Raw genomic sequence first — 23,233 nt, 5'->3', positions numbered from 1 at the left:
CCTGGAAAGCAGAGTGATTGAGAGCATGGTCTTCAGTTTCAGACAGGTGTGGGCTCAACCTGGGCTTCTCTACTAGTCAGCTATGTAACCTAACTACTCAGAAAATTACCGAACCACTCAGAATCTCAGTTTCTCGATTCTGTAAAAAGCAAATAGTTCCTAATCTAAGCTTCTCAATTCTGTAAAAATCAGTAATTCCTATCTTCTACAGTTGTTACAAAGATTCAATTAAATATAAGGATTAAATGAAATTGTAAAAGTAAGGGGCCAAGAACTGTGTCTGACACATCATATATAATCAATAAATGGTAACAGTTGCTATTAGGTTGAACCATATAAAATGGCTGATATTTGACTGTTTTTGAACTACCCATCTATATGATTCAACCTAATATTAATGTTGCAAAGAGATAACAGAGCACAATGGCTCAGAATACAAATTTGGTCAGCAGATAAATGGATAAAGAAAACATGGTATATATACATAATAGGATACTACTCAGCTTTACAAAAAAGAAGGAAATCCTGTCATTTGTGACAACATGAAAGGAGACCTGAAGGACATCAAGTTAAGTAAAATAAGCCAGGCACAGAAAGACAAATACCACATAATGTTACTTATATGTGTAATCTAAGAAAGAATGTAACTGAATTTACAGAAGTAGAGAGTAGAATGGTAGTTACCAGGTGCTGGTGGGGGTGGGAGTGGGTTGGGTAGCTGTTATTCAAAGGATACAAAATTTCAGATAGACAGGAAGAATAAGTTCAAGAGCTCTATTGTACAACATGGTGACTAGTTTATAACAATATATTCTTGAAAATTGCTAAGACAGCAGATTTTCTGCTTTTATCACACAAAAAAAAGATAAGCATGTAAGGTAATATACATGGTAATTATCTTGACTTAGCCATTTCACAATATACACAAATTTCAAAATATAATGTGATACACAATAAGTACAATTGGCATTTGTCAATTAAAATTTTATAAAACAAGAATACAAGTTCTGGAACCAGGATCTTTGGGCTTGAGTCCTGCTTCTGTCCCTCACTAGCAAGCTATAGAACCCCTCTAACTCAATTTCTCAGCTACAAAACAAAAACTTGAAAACATGCCTTCCATACTACGGATGAGAGAATTAAATAAATTAATCAGTGCAAAGCTCTTAGACTAATGTCTAGTATTAGCCAGTTATCACTGAGCACAATCTGTTGTTGATATTATTCATATCATTTATTAAAAAATAAAGATTTGACTATCTTTGAGATTCATTCTAACTTCCGATTCTATGCTGTTTGGGATGATATTGATAAAGGAGAATTATGCAGTTAGCATTTAGCTATATGTCACGACGAGGTTAAATATTGAGCCTTAGAATTATGAAAAGTATTGTGAAGTCAGAAAAAATTTAAATAAAAATTCTCATAATTCCTTCACAATTTATCAGCAAGTCTCAAACAACTATAATACTAAAAATATATTTTATTTTGAGAGTAAGTCAATCATTTTTGCTAGCTTCTTAAATTGCTAGACATTTTAAAGCATCATTTCACCTAAAATGAAAAGCTAGTAGTCCATACAGTGTGGGGTTTAAAATGTTCTTGCGTGTGTTCATACAGCTGTTCATTATAGCGGCTAATATTGGACTAAGGAGAACAATAGACTAAATAGTGACCAAGTCACTAATTCAGTAGGTGATAGTGAACAAATCACCTCAATCTCATTTTTCCATTTTGGAAAATGAAAAGTTAAGTAAAGATATCAAAGTTTCCTTCCAAGTCTAAAATTCTATGAATCACTGTCTATTGTAAATGGATAAAGAATACAATTTCATCGAAGAAATATAACCCATTTCACCTGTCAATAAAGAAGAAGAAAATTGTGTTTAAATAGCAGAATGTTAAGAATAAAAACAAATAAGCAAAATAACACTCATCTAAAAATGTCCCCTGAATTGTTATCATAACATGTGACTGAGCAACTCTAGCTAGTGATTTTACAGTCTGTATAATTAGGATTTAATGACCAAATCTCTTCTGAAAGTAACAGGGATCATATATTCATTCTCAGCAGAATTAAAGCTGCCCAGGCCAGCTGTGAAACGAACATTGACTTAAAATCCTAGATCCATTTGTCCAGAGACTCCAGTCTCTGACCTTAAGAAATTCACATGACATCAGATTTCTGTCTCTGTAAAATGTTGTGATATAACTTCTAGGACTCTTGAGAGGGTAAATTAGTTAATGTTTCTAATGGATAATGATTGACTAAAGAAAGATAATTCCAGTGTTTCACTAGAAAGAATCTGAATGCTCAAGAGCATAAATATTTCAATAAAAGTTAAAAAAAAAAAGCTTCATGATCACTCAGCAGATCTAAAACAATATTTGTGAATAAAAGCAAAATAAAAATTAAAATCTCATCCTGACACCATGTGAATAACTAGTTTGAAATTGAATAGTTTGGAGGGAAAAAATATAATATATATAACTAAGACACATTGAATATATATATATATATAACTAAGACACATTAAATCTGATATCATAAAATCATTCTAAGTTAAAATGTTTATGGGAATTACATGATATTCTTTAATTATTAAAATGTAAAAAACGCAACTCAAAACAGGTAAACATGAATTCAAGAGCTCCTGTCAATGGTGTTTTGAGTTAAACTGCCCCAATATTTCCAAAAAAAAAAAAAAGAAAACTACATTTCTAAGAGCTGAACACAACCTGTTACTAATTTCTATAAAGTTCAAGCAACTATATTTTCCATTCTTGAAAATAAATAAATGAAAATGGGTTTAATCTTAAGCAATCAATGAAGTGCCTTGTTTAAAAGGTTGCCATAGGGGAGTGGAGCAGGCTATTGTTTGGTTTGTTGGTTTGCTTGTTTCGGTGTTCATTTTGGCTTCTCTCAATAGATTTTTTTTCCTCTTAGCTAATTTTAAGATTCTGAAACTCATGACATGTCACAATTAAGCATCCCCTAGGAAGTGCACAGCCTGATTAGCACATTAACTCAGGCATAAACCAGCCATGACCACGTTGTCTCCAGTCTGGATCAGACCAGTCTGGGGAAGGATAATCATGATGAGAACCCCCAATAAAACATATTAATCCAATGTTATTTTATCTTCTAGCAATTAAGATCTTATTTTTTCTATCAATTTGTATTTTTTTTTACTCTTTAATTTTATTCTGAGAATAGTAACCCAGAAATAAAAGTGGATACTCTAGTCCTGAGAAGTAAATATTTTCACCTTCATTCTCAAAGGTTCCCACCTTCAGAAAACTCAGAAGATGAGACAGAAGTCAGGGAGATTTTTATAGTTCTATACCAATTTTATTTATTTATTTATTTTAGAGGGAGGGTCTAGCTGTGTCACCCAGGCTGGAATGCAGTGGCCCAATCATAGCTCACTGCTGCCTCCAAACTCCTGGGCTCAAGCAATCCTCCTGCCTCAGCCTTCCAACTAGCTGCAATTACATGCATGTGCCACCACGCCCAGCTAATATATATGTGTGTGTGTGTGTGTGTGTGTGTGTGTGTGTGTGTGTGCATATATACATATATACATGTGTGTATACGTATACACACATATATGTGTGTATACGTATATACATATATGTGTGTATACATATATACGTGTATACATATATGTGTGTATACATATATACGTGTATACATATATACGTGTATACATATATACGTGTATACACATATATACGTGTATACATATATACGTGTATACATATATACGTGTATACATATATACGTGTATACACATATATACGTGTATACATATATACGTGTATACACATATATACGTGTATACATATATACGTGTATACATATATACGTGTATACACGTATATACGTGTATACACGTATATATGTATATGTGTATACACGTATATATGTGTATACATATAGTTTTTTTTTATTTTTGTAAAGATGGGGTCTCACTTTGTTGCTCTGGCTAGTCTCAAACTCCTGGCTTCAAGCAATGCTCCCACCTTGGCCTCCCAAACCAATAATTTTTGTAGTTCCACCACTTCCCATCCTTTGACAATTCCTGCTTAGTAGAGGAGGAGCAAGAGGACTACCCATGTCCTGATGTCTCTTTTACAGCCTGGTTAGTTGGCTACATATTATTAAATAAATGTCACTGGTTTCTTTTTCCTTTTTTTAATGTGCTACCAGAAAACTTTAAATTATATATATGACTTGTTTTATATTTCTGTTGGACAGCACTGGTAAAAATTAATACTAACCAGTGGTATAAGTATCTGACATGGACCAGTGAAGTCGTTTAGAAAAGCTACGTAGTATCACGAAAAAGTAGAGGTCAGACAGGGCTGTATTCAAATCCTAGCTCTGACACTGACCATTAAAAGGTACTTGAGCGAGTCATACAGCTTCCTCAGCCCATATTTCCTTGTATGTAAAACAGAGAGAACAGTTTCCTAGCTTAAGCAAAACATTTGTAAAATTCCTGGCATATCACAGGTATAAGTAAACATTTGAATAAAAAGTCATTCTTCAATAGAAAATAGAGATTTTCAAGCAATTACTAAGAATTAACTGTTTCTCATTGTCTGTGTCTTCCAATAAATGGACCACATTCTGTGGGTCCTTCCTGCCTATAATACTAGTACAACTTTGTTGTTACCTTATATTTCACAGATGAATGACAGCAACTTTATACTCAATGCTATTATCAAAATGTTCAGCCATGAAAGTATTATTTCTATTTGCATTTTAAACGGTACAATGAAATACATTTCCAGAAATAACATCATGATTTTTACAAACCTAAAATCCACCTAAAAGAGACTCATAATATACCTAGACTCTCTTCAGGAATCCCACATGCGTATACCAGTGGGACCAAGTGTTTGCTAAGTTCTAAGATGCATCACTCTAAGATGCTAAGTTAATAACATATAGTTCTTAAAAATGTAAAACATCAGAACAAGCAATATTCATTTAAAAATTAATTCTATCTCTTTGTTATACATTTCTTTGCAATTTGAAAAGTGCCTGCAAATTGTTACTCTATGAAATAATGCAACACTCATTATAAGATTAGAAAAGATAAGCCTAGGACATAAAATTAAACACTACTTCATAAATAGTAAAACTGTAGAAGGAGTTTCTTTTCCAATAAAAGGTAATATACAGACTGAAAATACCTATTCCAAAATAGCTTAGATAAATTAATGACTGGAAAATTCATAACAGGTAATTACTGAGAAGTTTATAAGTCATATTTTATCTCTCAGCATGTAGAAAGACCATTCCCGTCCACAATGACTCTTGGAAAAATGGGAAATACTTACCAGATAGCTCAAATATCAACTCACTATAATTATTCTTGTGTGTTCTTGAAAACTAATTGATAACAACCTCTCCTTTCTTGAATCTGTTTCTTATCCTTTTTGCTCCTAGTCTTCCATTTGGTCCTTTTATCATTTTTTTTCTTCATTCCCTTGATCAATATTTATTGAGCCCTATGTGTCAGCAGTCCTTGAAGCTCATTAGCCTGTCTATTATTCAAGCAGAAGCAGTGAAGTGGGATGGAAGTAGAGAGGTGAAACACAGTTTAAATGTTTTCCAAATTTGTTGGTTTATGTTTCTGTGCATGTGTGATCTTCATCATATCTGACTTACCACCAAATTAAATTTGAAATTCAGTTATACAGTATCCAAGTTCATGAAAATTAATGAGTTGGTTTCCATATAATTATTTTTTTAAGAAATAAGATGTTATTTTAGCTTATACTATGTCACAAAGCTAAAATCCAAAGTTCAGTTATGGCTTTCTAGGTTATTGCAATAAATTTCCAATTCTTAGATTTTTATATTAATACAAATACCTCGTGATCCAGAGCAAATTTTACCATGCTATATCTAAAGAGTTTTCTCCAAGTTGTTCATCAAGTTATGTAATAGATGAGATAAAGCTTCCACTGAAAAACGTCCTATTCATTAACTTACATCTAATGGGGAAATAATAGAAAACAAAACCAAAAAGTTATCAGACCTCATGTGTTTATTAGAAGAAACCTTTTCTTGTTCATTGAATTATAATTATTTATTTGTTGGTTTTTCCATTATACTGTAAGCAACTTGAGGGGCAAGGTGAGGTCTTACTCTCTGGGTGCCCATCTGAAATGTATAGGTTTCAAGACAGTTCCTGGATTGGATGGATGAAAGAAATAAATGAAATGGGTTTAGCTTTACAGACTATTTTTTTCAACCCATTGGCTTAAAACCTAGAAGTTAAACTTTATAAAGTGTGTGATCAACAGATTATGATATTACTTTGTTGTATAAAAAATTAATTAATTAATTCAACTGCAAATTGTTGCAGGCTTAATATGTGCCAATCACTAGTCTGGGTACTGAGAATTACAGATAAATAAGATCTGTCCATGTAAAACATAGAAGGGAGAGCTGGTTCCACTGAATTTGTCTGAGCTCGTCTTAATTTTAAGTAGTCATTAAACCATGAAAAAAAATAAAAAAGCAAAATGTGTTTTTTTCTGCACCCCCCCACCCACCAAAATTCAAAATCTATTTTTTCAGGTTCCCTAAGTTTGTGCAGGGTTTTACACTTTTTGCTTGTTGCTTAGAAAATGCAATCTCGGCCGCGCATGGTGGCTCACGCCTGTAATCTCAGCACTGTGGGAGGCTGAGGCAGGCGGATCACTCGAGGTCAGGAGTTCTAGACCAGCCTGACCAACATGGTGAAACCTTGTGTCTACTAAAAATACAAAAATCAGCCAGGTGTGCTGGTAGGTGCCTGTAGTCCCAGCTACTCAGAAGGCTGAGGCAGGAGAATTGCTTGAACCAGGCAATCAGAGGTTGCAGTGAGCTGAGATCACTCCACTGCACTCCAGCCTGGGCATCGCAGCAAGACTCTGTCTCAAAAAAAAAAAAAAAAGAAGAAGAAGAAGAAGAAAGAAAAGGAAAATGCAATCTCCTTGTGCAAAGTAATATGCCTTCAGTGACACTATCTTCTGTTAAGCAGTCAAATAAGGAGATGGAACAGAAGAATGAAATCAGAAACATCATAGAAAAGAAAGAAAAATGTTAACATACAATAAATCAGAAAAAAGTTTTGCCCAGTATCTTTCTCATATTATAGTAGAATACTGGAATATCATCAGCCACTAACCCAAAGCAAGCACTGAGAACTGCCCAGAAATGAATAACCCCATTAGACCCATACTTTGTGAGAGTTGTCAGTAAAAACAAACAGTGCAGAAATCCTCTGGATAAGCTCATGAGCAGGCTAAAAGCACCGATAAGTATAAACTATAAGCTTGTTACTGGTTGATCCTCCTAGTGAATCAGATCCTTCAGGGTACTTAGCAGCTGGCAATAAGTAGCAATTTTTTTAAGGCACCAATAACCTGGTCTGGCAGGTTCATTCGTTTCACTTCAGCAGATATTACCTTTGGTTCTTGAGAGAGTCAATCTTTTTAACTTGTACAAGTGTAAATGATAAATCAGGAAAACGTGACCACTTTAGAGAACAACAAAGGTTTTCAAAGTGAAGAGTGCACATTTCTTTAATGAATGGAACTGACCAAACCTGTAGCAATGTCTGCCAGTGTTAAACCCATTCCACCAGATTATCCAAGTTCAGGTTACTTACCCCCAACATCTGGTGGAGGTGGTGATACTCTGGCCCTTGGTTATACTCAAGAAGGTTTTCCAGAAAAGCAGGACATTCATGGAGAGCCAGATGAACTAAACCAATCAGACGTGAGAGACAGAAAGCAAAAATTGAAAATCATTATTACCTGATGAATAGAAACCACAGGTAAATTCTTGGACACAGTGCTTTCAATGGAACCTAAATCAATAACTGCAGAAAGCATTTTCAATTAACCAGCAAGCTGAAAACCACTCAGAGGAAAACAAATCTGACTTTACCCAGCCCTTTCACCTGAGACTAAGCATTTGGGTTGCAAATAGGTTTCCTAAATGATTCACAGCTATCCCCTGCCATACAAAATGAGATTAAGAAATTAATGACATCACCATACCCCAAGCAAACAGAAGTAATCTGGGAAAAGAACAAAGGGAGCAAAAATGTTTAAAGGGTAAAAAGAAAAGCTGTATTCACTGAAAATGACCTCTTCCCTCTTCCTCCACATCTCCTCTCCCATCAATGTGCAGAAAAATTCTCATGCATTTGGGGGACAGGTGCGGGGGTGGGAGGGGGAGTGTTCATTGTTATCTCCACCATAAAGTTTTGTAAGTTGAGAATGTTCGAATTAAGACAAAACTTCCACTTCCAGCTTCCCACCCGTGCACACTCAGAGAATGAATCAAAATCACTGCAGGACAGAGAAAACGCAAGGAGAGCCTAGCCCGCCATCCTACCAGGCAGAGGTGTTTAACCCCTTCGTTGGCGAGCCAGCTCCTCCAGGACACAGCCATGCCGCCGGCCCCGCCGCGCTGCGCTCTGTGCCCGCCGGCCCCAGAAGGAGCGGGCGGCTGCCGGGGCAGCGGTTACAGTTGTGCGGCCTGCGGGGCTGCTGAGCAAGGACCGAGGGTCAGACTGAGTGGAAGTCCGAAGGCCCGGCGCCGAGCCAGCCCGGGCGGGGTCTGCTACCCACAGCCGGGTTTTCCCGGCGCCCTGACTCCCACCCGCACCGGGTCAGCTCTGCCCACTCAGCTGCCCAGATGCCCAGCGCTCCGAGCGCGCGGCCCAGGCTGCACCAGTCTGCTCCGCCGCGCCGGCCCCTTTGTCTAGGGGCGAGCCTGTTGTTGTGGCTGCTGCTGTTCAGGATGTTCCGAGTGGGAACTTGGAGGCGTCCCCCGCAGCCTCTAACCAGGCCTGCCAGGCTCCAAAATACTGGCAAACATGTGAACAATGCTACTCATACTAAAAGTGGGGACCCTCGCCGCCCCCTCGTACACACACACACACACACACACACACACACACACACACACACACAGCTCTTTTAGACTGGTTGTTTTCCCCCAAAAAAGTTCATCTCAAAGAGCCTTGGTAACGAAATTTGAGCCGGAAACAGCCTTTTGTGTACTAGCTCACGTTTCTCCCACCCTTCCTCAGCAAATTATCCCACTCCCAAACTAAAGCCCCCCTTGACAGCGCTTACCTAAGGCTTCCCACCAGCCGCCAATGTCTTTATCCCCTTGCCCGCCCATCCCATAATGATAAAAATGTTTTAAGACATTACTGAATAAGAAGAACCCAGGGAATTAATGGTTAAAGCTGATGTAATTCTTAGGGGCTCTAGGGGAACTTAGATTCACTCTATTCGGGAATCTTTTTGTTTTAATACCTAGTCTGTTTAGTAAGTAATAGGAATCCTCTCAATCTTGTACCAGAGGCCCAGTGAAGAGTGAGAAGGGAGTGGAGTTGACCCAGGTACCTATTCGACACTGCAACAATCAGTATTAGAAAAGAGAGAGAAAAAAATGTCATTCATGTAGAAAAAAAATCTGATGCAAAATAGATATCCAATAAAGGTTTGTTAAACCAAGAACTTTTCCAGATTTAACAACTAATGAGAGACAGAAAAGTTTACGACTAGTTGCTTAATCGAATGGCTTTTAAACTCTTAAAAAAAAAATCTTACAACACAGGCCATAGGATATAATTAAAACTAAAATTTCAAAAAATAATACTACTCTCACTACATGCAATATACTTATTCCAATTAATTTAATGAACTGATTAATGATTGCAGTCCTCAGTTTGAAAAATCAGAATGAATTCATATCAAGTCCCTGTTAGACTTCACACAATTTTCTAATAGCCTATTTTTCCTGTTTCATGCATGACCAAATCCAGAAAGCTGTCCTAAATATTTCTGAAGTTAGAGAGCATATTATTTATAAATAATACTATGTTCTTTTTGACCATGTGACACCTAAAGGATCAGGGAAAGAGCACATGAAAAACCCAAGGAGTCTCACCACTGGAGGGAAGTCAAATTCTGGGATGCACTGGTGCTCCTAAGCTTTAATTTCTATAGATGGGGACAGGAGGTTCATTGGCAGAATAGGTTCTTGTCATGAGTTAAGAAGCGTGAAACAATTCAAGAATAGTAAAATAAGAGACCATTTTTAAAAGCTTAGCGACTTTCAGAACAGCAAAAATAACAAAAAGACAAAAGGTTTAAAAAATGGCTCCAACTCTTAATAATGTACCTACTAAGTCCCGGGCTCTGTCTTTGCTGCTTCATATATAAAATCTCACTCCATTCTCATAGTAGCCCTCCATATACGTGTTAGCACGCTCGCTTTAAAGATGAGAAACGGACTGCCGGGCGCGGTGGCTCACGCCTGTAATCCCAACACTTTGGGAGGCCGAGGCGGGTGGATCAGGAGATGGAGGCCATCCTGGCCAACATGGAGAAACCCCGTCTCTACTAAAAATACAAAAATTAGCCAGGCGTGGTGGCAGGCGCCTGTAGTCCCAGCTATTCAGGAGGCTGAGGCGGAAGAATTGCTTGAACCTGAGAGGCAGAGGTTGCGGTGAGCCAAGATCGCACCACTGCACCACAGCCTGTGCGACAGAGCGAGACTCTGTCTCAAAAAAAAAAGAGATAAGAAACGGAAGCTAAAAGAGATGAAGAAATTTGCTTGAGGTAATGAAACTGGGTTTGCTTCCAATTAAAACAACTATAATCAGGTACTTTTGTAAAATTATTTTGTAAAATGATAGAATGCTTATATAAATGTTGGTTATTACTTATGGCTATTATTTCATAACTCTGTAAGAGGGGCCTGAGATCTGTTTATGTTGCTTTACCAGGAAACAGTACTCCAAGCCATCCCCAAGGGACAGAGCTAGTGTCCTGTTACGCAGGAATTCTCATTAATGAGATTGTTTGCAATACAATTTTCTCTAAGCCAGATTGTTTTATTATTATTATTATTATTATTATTATTATTATTATTATTTTAGATGGAGTTTTGCTCTTGTTGCCCAGGCTGGAGTGCAATGTCGTAATCTCGGCTGACTGTAACCTCCACCTCCTGGGTTCAAGCAGTTCTCCCACCTCAGCCTCCCGAGTAGAGTAGCTGGGATTACAGGCATGTGCCAACCCGCCCAGCTAATTTGTGTATTTTTAGTAGAGACGGGGTTTCACCCCATTGGCCAGGCTGCTCTTGAACTCCGGACCTCAGGTGATCCACCGGCCTCAGCCTCCCTAACTGCTGGGATTACAAGGCGTGAGCCACCGTGCCTGGCCAACCAGATTTTTAATGACATAGTTGCTGTATTTCCCAAACTAGGAAAGGCCATTCTTGAAAGTAATGGGGAGAGAGTTCTGTAGCTACATCAGTATTTAAAATATTATAAGAAAATTCACACTTTTGCCAGGAACAGACTTTACAATAAAAACTCAAATGACAGATACCTTTGATTTTTGGCTGAAATAATGGTAAGCTAGTAGTATAACACTGATCTTCCTATGTTAATTATAAAACCTATTGGCAGTTAGAACTGTTCTTGACCTATTATATATTACTTAAACACAGAAACTTTTTTGTAGACAGTGTTTTTCAAAATATGAAATGCACTGGGGAAATACAATACTCTGTACATAATCATTACTGCATTTTCCACAAATTAATTTAATTATACGTATGTGTGTGTCTAATTCTCCTACTCAACTGAACTTCTTAAGGACAAAAATCCTGTCTTACTCCATTTTCATTCTAGGACTTAGCACAAAGCTTGACACATAGTAGGAATTTACACAACGTTTATTAGATGAAGGAATAGTGGTTAAGTATATCATCTTTCTTTCTTTGCCTTTCTCAAATCCCAATTTCTCAAGCATAACTCTCCAGTAATATAAAAATAGTTTCTGCTCAGCTTGACAATTAATGACCAGAAAAGGTAAAGAAACGGGGCAAGAACCCCTTAAAATGGATGTTACCAGCCCCACAGTTTAAACGATAGGAATTTAAGACAAGTGGGCCCTTCTATTAGTGTCCTATGGCTGTGCTAACAAATCACTACAGACGTCATGGGCTAAAACAACAGAAATTTATCGTCTCACAGTTCTGAATGTCAGAAGTCTGAAATCAGTATGATTGGTTCAAAATCAAGGTGTTCACCAGATCACAATCTTTTCTTCTTTTGAGACAGGATCTCGCTGTGTCACCCAAGCTGGAGTGGAGTGGTGCAATCACGGCTCACTGCAGCCTTGACCACCCAGGTTCAGGTGATCTTCTCTCCTTAGCCTCCAGTGTAGCTGGGACTACAGGTGCACACCACCATGCCTGGTCCATTTTTAGTTTGTTTGTTTTTTGTTTGGTTGGTTTTGTTTTTTGTTTTTGTAGAGACGAGATTTTGCCATTTTGCCCAGGCTGGTCTCGAACTCCTGGGCTCAAGTGATCCACCAGACTCAGCCTCCCAAAGTCCTGGGATTACATGCATGAGCCACCGCGACCAATGCACCATCTTTTCTGATGTGCTAAAGAGAATCTGTTCCTTGTCTCTTCCAGATTCCAGTGGCTGCTGACATTCTTTGATTTGTGGCTGTATCACTCTAATCTCTGCCTCAGTGGTCACATTGCCTCCTCCTCTTCAATCTGTGTGTGTGTCAAATCACCCTCTGCCTCTCTCTTACCAGGACACTTGTGATTGTATTCAGGGCTCACCCAGATAATCCAGGATAATATCCCTATGCAGGATACTTAAATTTAATCACTTCTGCAAAGTCCCTTTTTCCTTATAAAGTAACTTTACAAGTTCCTGAGATTAGGATATGTTATCTTTAGGTGGCTATTACTTAGCCTAGGATAGCACCTAATTAACCTAGATCATCTTAATTTTCTTTCTCTGACTGGAAATGCTAGCCTTAGAATAAGACTTCTGGAGAAATTTACCTTAAAGAGTAAATGTTTGGGACTCGTAGTTAGCATTTCCCTCAAGAAGTCAAAAATTATAGACCAGGAAACATGCCTGATAGAATTCAGTAAGATTTATTAACCATTGTAATTTGATATAGTTTACCATTTTTGTTATTTCATGTCTAATTACCAGGAGGGATTAGTATTAAAATTCAATGTAAAAAGAGCCTGTGTGTTTTTTCAGGAAGAGAAAAGAGGAACCTAGGAAAGCTCCATCCCAGTATGCAGCATAAACTGGTAGAGTGGGTAAAAGAATCCTAGAGGTTTGAGTAACCGAAAGGGACATTAAAGAGAAAAGGAAATTCCATCATGTCCCTGAGGCTCTTGCAAAGATGAAAGGCCCACCAGGGAGCCAGGGAAAAGTGGTCCAAAGACTTAACATTCCCAAGTCGGGGGACAAGTTCCAGACAGTGACTCATTCTCATTTCTATACAAAAACAAGTGTAGACCATCATCTGATTCAGTCATTTAGGAATGTCTACCGTGCACCCACATGGCTGGGTTAGCTCCTTGTGAAATTCTGAAGACGTTGGAGAGGTCCTTATGCCCTTAAGGACCAGACACTTTGTTGGAAAATAAGGCTTACAAATGTGAAGGCAATTTAAGAACTTCAAAATGAAGATGTTCAATGAAAGCTTGTTGAATAAAACTGAATAATAATGAATTTTTGTTTAGAATTGCCCTACATTAAACACTTTTCCAAACTTCTAGATTTCATAGACCAATAAAATTTCAAGAAGAAAAAACATGGTAATCATTTTGCAGTGTATATGTATATGAGAACATCAAATTGTACACCTTAAATATATAAAACTTTATATACCAATGATAGATCAATAGAGCTGCAAAAAAAAAAAAAAGAGAAAAAATAAATACGAACCAACACAGACTAGTCAAATTTTGCTGCAATTAGGGCAATTTTTAAAATGCAAACTGAAAACAACAGTCAGAAAAATACATTCACTTCTGTGTTTATTAAAGAAAATTCATTTTTTACAAAATAAATGTAAGAAATACTGACTGCCTTCAGTTTCCAAAGAAGCTCTCTCTCTCCTCTCTTTATGTTTCTCTCTGTCATTTCACAGCAACCCTCTTATTGTTTTTCTTTATTTGTTCCTCAAATCTATAAGGTAGGAAGGTAGGTAAGGCCATTATTTTCTTCATTCTAATTTTATAGATGACAGAACTGAGGCATATGTACAGTAACTAACTTGAACTACCTTGCCCAAAGTAACCATGATATTAAGTAGTAGATTTCCAAGAGCGAATACCCCTGCTCCTTCCTCTACTTCATGTAGTCATTGTTGAACCAGGACTTCTACCTGTTCTTAGTTCTAATGCTTAAGGCCACAAATGCAGTTGGGGTTGGCAACTTTCCCCAGTCATCCCAGGTGTGTAGAGATTTACCAGCAGGCCTTTGTGTTGCCAAGACAGTGCACACTCTCCAAAGACTGTTGTGTCTATTGTGTATGATATCATTTGTGCTTTATCTTGCATGGCATTTCCTGAACACATCTATTAACACAGTAATTCCTGTATGTGTGTGAAATGTTACTGTTCTTAAAGTTTTAAACAGAAGTGTCTGAAAAAATATTCTTAATACCCGAATCCATGTTTTCTGGTTGCATCTTCAAACAGCTCTAAAGTATTGAGGAAATATGATTGGACTTCTATAGTCTCACTTCACTTTCTGAATATATTATGAAAATCTTAAACTCAAACTACTAGAATCCACGTTAAATAATATGAGTTTTACAGCCATAAAAACATTGGAATTGGAAGAGGCTTTGGAAAGCATCATAACTTTCAGTTACAGAAAGGAAATTAAAGCCTTTTTCTCAGCTCTTTGAACTCACCGAGCACCTTCATGCTACTGAGTCTTTGCACACTTGGAGGGTATTTATTTATATATTTATTGATGAGCTTGTTTGATTAATGACTATATCTGTCTATATCTGACTAAATTGTGAAATTCCCAAAGGCAAATCCCATGTCTGTTTTGTTCATTCTTATTTTCCCAGAGCCACACACAGGGCTTGGAACATCAGTAGGGGCTCAGTAATGGTTTTAATGAAAGAAATGAAAGAGAGTAGGAGAATCTAAATTTCCTGACTTCTCTTCCAATAATTATTTCACACTGACATTTTCTTTTTTACACTAATATGATATTCTGTACTTCTTTAATTCTTTCTATTTCCCAAACGTATCCTGTTTCCTCACATTTCCATTTATCTGTATGCTTTTCTTGTTTCATGGCACACTTTACCTGGATATGCTTACTTAGTCTCCAAACTCAAGACCAGTATCTTCTCCTGCTAGAGGCCCATGTAGACTCTTCACAGCTGCATCAGGAACCTCTTCTTTGCGTCCACTGTGTGCCACTCTCTCTCAGAGTATTTATTGTGCCACATTTGTTGGTGCATTTTCTAGGTTGTTTCTCCAACTAGACTAGAAGTACTTTGAGGAAAAGAAGTTTATGTTGTTGTTTAATGTATTTTAATAACAAACTTATAGGAACAGCACAGAAGATAGATAACATTAAAAACATGTATTTGCATGTGGGACAACTTAGAAAAGTATAGTAAAAAGATAGAATCTATTATATGATTAAAAATTATATAAACATCATTTAGTTGCTGTCAGTAAAAAATTTACTTGCCAACCCAATGTCAATCCAAATGTCCAGAATAACTTAACAGGTTTATTTATAATTGCTATAAAGTTGAATTGCTGAAACTTGTTCACCGAAGTATGTTGACTTGCGTTAATGCTTCACATCCCCACGTTTATATTAAAAATTAACATACAAATGAAAATAGAATAACTGCAAATAACTGATTTCTGTACCCTATTTTTCCACTTGCAAGCATATATTTGGGTACCTTTGGACCCCATGGGAAAAAAATAACGTTCAGAATGACTAATAATAGGAAGAAAAGAATTTGGCAGGAGGGCCGAGGGATATGAAATGTTTCCCATCACAGGGGATTCTTAAGCATGTTTTCTATGTTTCTGGCATGCTAGTTGAATGCCCTTTGGCATAATTGTTACACATTTGGCATGGATAACACACAGGATTGTGCCTTCAAAAAGGTTAACTAGATAGGTTTTCACTTGCCTCTTGCAAAGCACCAATAGCTGCACTCTGGAAGCCCAGACCTATTTTGAAGTCTTGAGAAATTTTTCACACCAGATGCTAGAAAGAAGTTTTTGAATCAGAAGTTCAATGGGCTTTTCATAATATCTAATTTCATGAAGCACTACAGTATAAGGCTTGTCTCAGTGAGGTTTCTTCACCCCTCCAGTAGAGGGTGCACTTGCAAGCGACATTTGTAGCATTCGGTGAGGTTTCTTTACCCCTCCAGTAGAGGGTGCACTGGCAAGAGGCTAGTTATTTTTAACTAGTTGCTTCCTGGCAGTTTACTATGGGTCATTTGCAAGCAGTCCACTTTGTAGGAGCCATGGAATAGAGATTTCCTTACTTACACCTCTTGTCCTTTGGCTGCAGCTCAGTGAACTAGAGGCTGCACTGGTGTTAGAGCAAGAAATTTTTCTTCATTACATAAATCCTGGCACATAGTAAGTGCTCAAAATATATTTAATGAACAAATGAATAAATAAATTAATGTCTAACAAGTGAAACCAGTTTAGGTTATTTTCAAAATGAAAACTCAGCTTTCACCAAATATTCTAATTGCCAACAGTCTGGCAAAGGTTTTAGGTTAGAACTTGTTAAAGAGGAAGTTCAGGAATAAGACAAATAAATAAGTAAACAAATAAACTTGACATTTGTCTTGTCTTCTTCCTCAACAATCTGGCATGATATTTAGCCTTCAGCCAAACATTCCTACTCTCCAAAAATTTAAGGCTGGGAATTTCACAGTATTTTTGGTTTTTGTTTCCATTCTCACAACTGGATCACTCTTACTTATATCGATTTAATAGCTTAAATGTCTCTAATGTTAGTGCATATCACACTGTATAATACATTGGTTTATCTGTCTTCCGCATGGGAATCAGACAACTGCCAGTCAAAGAAAGCGTGGAATTAATCTTTGTAATCCCAGGGCCTAGCACAATGCCTGGTTCATTATTTAATCAATGGATATTTAATTTTTAAAAAATAATGTTTGAGCACCTCTCTTATTATTATTTATCATTCTAACCTTGGACTTCAATACTGCGTTACATTGAGAGAAAAACTATTATAGGAATAAGATCTTATTAGAAAGGTAAATTACCTACATAGTATAGAATGTAACATCTGTACTTCAGATGTTATGCCTGTCATATTTCATTACTATTCCTCCTAAGAATTCACTCCCCTAAGTAATGTATTCTATTATGTGTTGCCCAGCTTATCAGGACTATTCAACATCTTTGAAAGATTACTGTGTAAGATCAAATGTTTAAAAGGAGAATAATCTTGCATCTTAGGGTTCTGCATTCTTTTCTACCATTGAAATTTTTGGTTAAGAAGAAAGTTTTGTACCTTATTCCTTTTTACCATTTCTGTCAGTTCTGTCAATTTTTTGCCTGGAGATCCTTTTGATTCAGTCTCCTACAGAAGGCAGCATTATGCCTCCTGTGGTCTTTCATAGTCCTTTCTTAAAATTTGTATGTGTTCAATTATTACATGGTGATGCAATTATTTGTCAACCTAATGTCTTCATATTAGTGGAATTTCACTGGAGGAGCACATAGCCTGAAAGTTCTCCATCATTCTGCTCTTCTTTTATTTAGCAACAAAACACCCTGAGTTTCAGCTGGATTATAGCTGTGAACTAGTCATTACTTGTTTTAGCCTCTCTTTCAGTCAAGATTAGACATTGACCATGTTTCTACAAATGAGGTGTGAGCAGAAGAGACGTGTATGTCCTTTTACAAAGGAAATTTCTTCCACATTTTCCTTTTTCTCCTTTCTCACAGGCTGGAAATATGCTTTAAGCATGAATTTAAGGACAATTAAGGATAATGAAAGATATTATCTGAAGAATAATGAAGAAATAAAATATTCAAAATTTAGGTGACCTTGTAAATGAGTTGTAGCTACCCACTTATATGGTTCACTTCTTTAATGTTATGAGAAATAAACTGCTTTATTCAAGGCACTGTATTTTAGGTTATACCTGCTTAACTTATTATAGCCTATTATTATAGAAATTGGTTCCTGCAAGTGGGGCATTGCCATAATAAAAACCAAAATACATGACATTAGTTTAGCACATTGGGGGCAGGTAGAAAGGACCTGCAGGCTAGAAAATGATGTCCTTTGATATGCCATTACAAAACATATGCCAACTTGGAAACATACTGCATTATTACCAAGCTGTGGCCCTAGGGGAACAGGATTTTTTTTAATGTCGTATTTTTGGTATGTTTTGGCTGCTACTTGGAACTTTCAGCAAAATGTTACAAGAGACATGAAATAAATTTAGGCAAGAAATGGCCCATTTGCAAATGGAAATGAAAAGAAAGCTCTGCTAATGGAAAATCTCTCTGCCTGTGATCTGCAATTTAATAGATTAAAATTCCCCTAATTTGAGACTTCAGAGTGTAGAAAAGCTAACTGTTTCCATACCCCAATGAGCATGAACGACCATGATATTAGATTGTCCCTCAGAGTCAGCTCAGAGGTAAAGAGCGGTAGTTTTGGGTGGTATTAAGGTCGCTTATATTAAGTTAAGGGAAGGAAAGATGAGCAGAGAGGAGAAGATAATAAAAAGGGGAGCATCTATAGACTCTATAGACATCGCTCAAAAGATTGTTTTTGCTGTGGTTACTCCACATGGAAGTGATTGGAAGCAAATAAGCAAGAATCCTACTAAGGGTCTGAAAGAATTTTATTATCACAAGAACCACAAGGCTGGTATACAACGACCTTTGTTGTTAGCTCTCTAACACAATCCTCTGTCCTTCCAAGCTGAACCAAGGAGAGAACACTCACTCTTGCCACCTTCTGATGTGGACAGTGGATGAAGAAGAACCTCCCAACTATGTAAAGTCAAAGCTGCAGGGGGTAATGGACGAAGAAAATACTCACTGAGAGCAGAACAAGAGGTTGGTTAACCCAAACAACTAATACACCAGCAGGATGGAGAGTATTCACGATTTCTACCCAGGAGAATTTGAGATTTACTGTGAGCCAGAAACAGCTGGGTGCTTTTCAGTTTTTACGTTTCTGAATGGGAGTTTTTGTTGCAGTTATCCTGTCCCTACTCCACCATTATATATCAGGACAAAGGAAGATATGTAACTTGTGTTTGTAAGTTTGTAAGTTGATGCCAGAGCACAAGGAGCCACTTCCAGACCTGAAAGAGAAGACTGTATTTCACTCCAGTCCTGGATGTTCAGCTGCAGCAGTAACTGAATAAGATTTTATGTGGGCCCCCTTGAAGAGGATTTGAGTGTATTTATGAAGAAAGATGAGGGTGCATGGATACCTGGGTTGTTAGAAGCGCAAACTGACAGACTGATACCTATCCATTGTTATTAATTATCCCCTAGTCCACTTACTAATAGAACCCCACGAGTCTTATCTGAACACAGAACTGCTCAGCTAGATGCAACATTTTGCAACCTACTCAGGTAGGTGTGGGCATGAGACTGCATCAGTAGGAGTAATGGGTTAAACTTTCTAGTCTTATCTGTTAAAGAGAAAATTGCTTATATTTCATTTTCTCTCTTTCCCCATTCATGAGATTGGAACACAAATGTGCTGATGAACTCTCTTTGACCAAATAAGACTATGCTCTAGGAGATAGTTGAGCAACTCAATAAGAAACTGGATTGCTAAATGACCTCCTGGAACAAAGGTCCCTGTTAGCCAAGAATGGATTGACTCTTATATGAGGGAGAATAAAACTATCATTTTGATGAATCCACCATTGTTTTTGGAATTTCCATGTTACAGCAACTTAGTCAATACTCTAAATGCTATAATTGAATTACAACAATATGAATTGATGACAGAAGAATATTTTTGATGTTGAGAAACACAGCCATATTAACATACTAAATGTTTGCATCACAAGTTACTGATAATTCAGGGAATATATCTTAATATTCATATTCCTAGACTTAACTGACTTTGTAATGAATCCACATTTCTTTCATTAATTAGTCAAATAATTCACAAAATGAAAATAGCAAAATAAGAATGGTTGTATGATTCAAACACTTCAAAAATGAACACAATTCTGTTCCCTGTACTATTAATTGTAGTTGTCACCTTAGGGTCTAGCTTTGTACCTTCTCCTCAAGAGTTGAATTATTACTCATCATATCTGGCCTATATAAATGAAAAATACCCTTGATCTTTATTTCTTTGTCCTAGACTATTTAAATCATTTATTTTAACAGCAAATTTGGAAGAGCAACAGTAGACTAAGTGTTTGATAAATGTGGACAGGCACTTGTTAGCAAAATATGTTAAAATTCCTTTTTATATTTTTGGAATCCCATAGCCAAATTTTCAGTTGCAAATTCTATACTACTGATATTACTCCCAAATATCATGAGGTCACAGAGAGATAAGTCCTCAACTAGACTCTCCCACACAGACTAATTTGAACAACAAAAGAGTCCAATTCTATTTATGGTAATTATCTGAGTGATGATACTCATTAATAAGGTCTCTAGCAGAATATAAACAGGAAATACACATGGGGAACATTGGAATAATATAACTGTAGTATAATATTGAACACAATGTTAAAAAAACTGCCATTCATTCTACTATTGATGATCAAATTACATTTCCTCTTTTCAGCTCATTAACACTGGACATGCTGTTGTTTTTCTCAATAAGTAAAAAAATCAGGTTGTGAGATTGAAAATGCCATGTTAGGGAGGTATTCTGATATATTGGACAGGGCAGTGAATTCGGAGTTGGAATTCCTGACTTCCACTGAACCCTGGCTCTGCCATTAATCTTTTTATTAACTTTAGACAAGTAATTTAATACTTTCAAGCTTCAAATTCTGAATGTATAAGATTAATGGGACGGGCTAGACAATATCTAAGGTATTTTCTGGTTCTAGAGTTTTGTGATTCTACAAATTTCCCAATCCATCCTATAACATTGAAATCTCATGCAACATATATTAATTGAGCAATACACTTTCGGTTAGACATCATACTAGATCAAAGCTGAGATGAATGGCCACCATAGACATGATCCCTATCCTTCTGGAACTTACTATCAAGTGGAAAGACATAGGCTATGGTAATAATTACAACACAAAACACTTAATTGTATTTGAGGAAAGTTCTACACAAAGGGTACACAATGCTGTGGGGTACAAAATAACAAAACCTTCGTAGTCTTGAGTGCTATGGAATCATATCTGATTAACAAACTTTTAAGATGAGATCTGAAGGACAATAGCCAGACAAGGAGGAGTGGCAGCAGAAGGGATGTCCAGACAGAGGAAATAGCATGAGCAAATTCACTGTGGTGGAAGAGAACTCTTGGCCCAATTAAGTTGCTGAAAGCAAGCTAGTGTTGCTGGAACACACAGGGTGACAGAGAAAGTGGTATAAAATGACACTGGGGAGACAGACAGTGTCACTTCACTTGGAGCTTTATAATCCAATATACATTTTGCACTCCATACAAAAATATAATATATGGGACAAGATAGACATGTTTTAAGTAGGGATGCAACGTTATCAGTTTTCTTTTAAAAACATCACTCTGTCATGGATGAATAGGCAGGATGTGGCAATAGAGGGTATGGGGAAAACAGAACAGAGGCTACTGAAGTAGATAGGTGATAAGAGACAATGACTTTATCAGAGTTGTTATAGTTACAATGGAAAGAAATGGATAGATTTTTTACATATTTGGAAACCAGGGTCTACCAAAATTGTGATGAATCAAAGATGATTCCGTATTCAACTGCTAGTCTAAGTTCCATTGTGAATTATATATCAGGATATTTGTAAGTAGAATATTATTTTGTGAATTAATACATACATCTGTTTGACTGCATCTTTAAGCAATGATCATACAAACTTTGAGCGCCTCCAGTTTCGGAGGATTTATTGCATTTTAAAGAAGACAATTGGTTTTTGGACAATTCTGAATGTTAGAAAGATCTTCTTGATACTGTGCCAAAATTCCTTGACTTTAATTGTTGTTCTAATTCTCTTGTCTCACCTCCGATCCCCAAAGCAATAGAGAATATGATTAGTTCTTCTTTGGTATGGCAACAGTTCAAACATGTCAAGCTGGGTTTCGGTTGCCACCTTGCCTTCTAGCCCCATCTTTCTCTCTTACCAAGCCTCTTTTCTATAAGCTAAGTGTAGGAATTTCTGCTTTCTTGCCTTAATCACTCTTTGTTAGCTATTACTTACCTTTTAGGTCTCAGATGAAGGACTACTTTCCCAGAGAACCCTAACACAGGAATATTAGGTCCCCTCATTATAAACTCTTAAATATCATTAATTTTCTCCTTTATAGTACTTTCTAAGTTAGAAATCATTAATGTCTGTCTTCCCTGCTAGACACAAAATACATTAAGAGAATTTGGTCTGCAGTGGGAAAAGACAAGCTAAGTCACTGTCTATGAGGAGATCATGTTCTAATGAGCCCGATAAGTTGTTAAATGAGTAAATAAATTAACATATAATTAGTAACAGTATAAATAATAACATTAATCGGTGCAAAAGTTATTGCAGTTTTTGCCATTAAAAGTAAGCATAACTTTAATGAGAGTGTGAGGACCAGGAAAGGCCTTTCTAAGGACCTGATATGTAAGCTGAAACTCAGAGGAGTCTCAGATACCACTCAGAGGAGTAGTTAGTATGGGAGAGGTCTCTGAAATTTAGTATGCTGATATGGCTAGAGTGCAGTTACTGAGGGGACAACTGGAGGAAATGTGCAGCAAAGAGACTGAACATCTTGTGGTATTTGATGGGAGTGTAATGTGAGGAGAAAACAGGAATCTTAGAGCTGGATAATTTGCTAGTGTAAAAGAAACTTGACTGATATCAGTTCGATGAAGTAAGTACATTATTTGTAATTATTATAAAATATTATGGTACCATTAATTGGACTTTTGCTTCCAGATAAAAGTAAAGCCAGAAATATATTTAGTCTTCCTCCTAAATTAACTATAAAAACAGACAAAATATGTAAAACAATGGCTTTCAAGATATTGGACATGAAGTGATGAAGAATAATGATCCCTGAAAAATGGAAAACAAGTAGGGTGAGGTTTATGATTGTCCCTGCTACTGTCTTGAGAGAGTTTCTACATTGAGGCAGTATGTATATTTATGGTATTGATAAACATA

The 23,233-nt window shown here is 36.7% G+C and overlaps 1 pseudogene; it reads right to left on the bottom strand.

Annotated features, from left to right (window-relative positions):
• LOC115936250 (NADPH oxidase 4-like) overlaps positions 1 to 8,518 on the bottom strand; it is a 165,657-nt pseudogene extending 157,139 nt beyond the window's left edge.
• Positions 8,519 to 23,233: the final 14,715 nt, after the last annotated feature.

This window comes from Gorilla gorilla, chromosome 9 (genome assembly GCF_029281585.2).
Source record: "Gorilla gorilla gorilla isolate KB3781 chromosome 9, NHGRI_mGorGor1-v2.1_pri, whole genome shotgun sequence".
NCBI classification, from domain to species: domain Eukaryota; kingdom Metazoa; phylum Chordata; class Mammalia; order Primates; family Hominidae; genus Gorilla; species Gorilla gorilla.
Note: the sequence above shows the minus strand (reverse complement) of the source record. Positions and strands in the feature narration are given on the sequence as shown.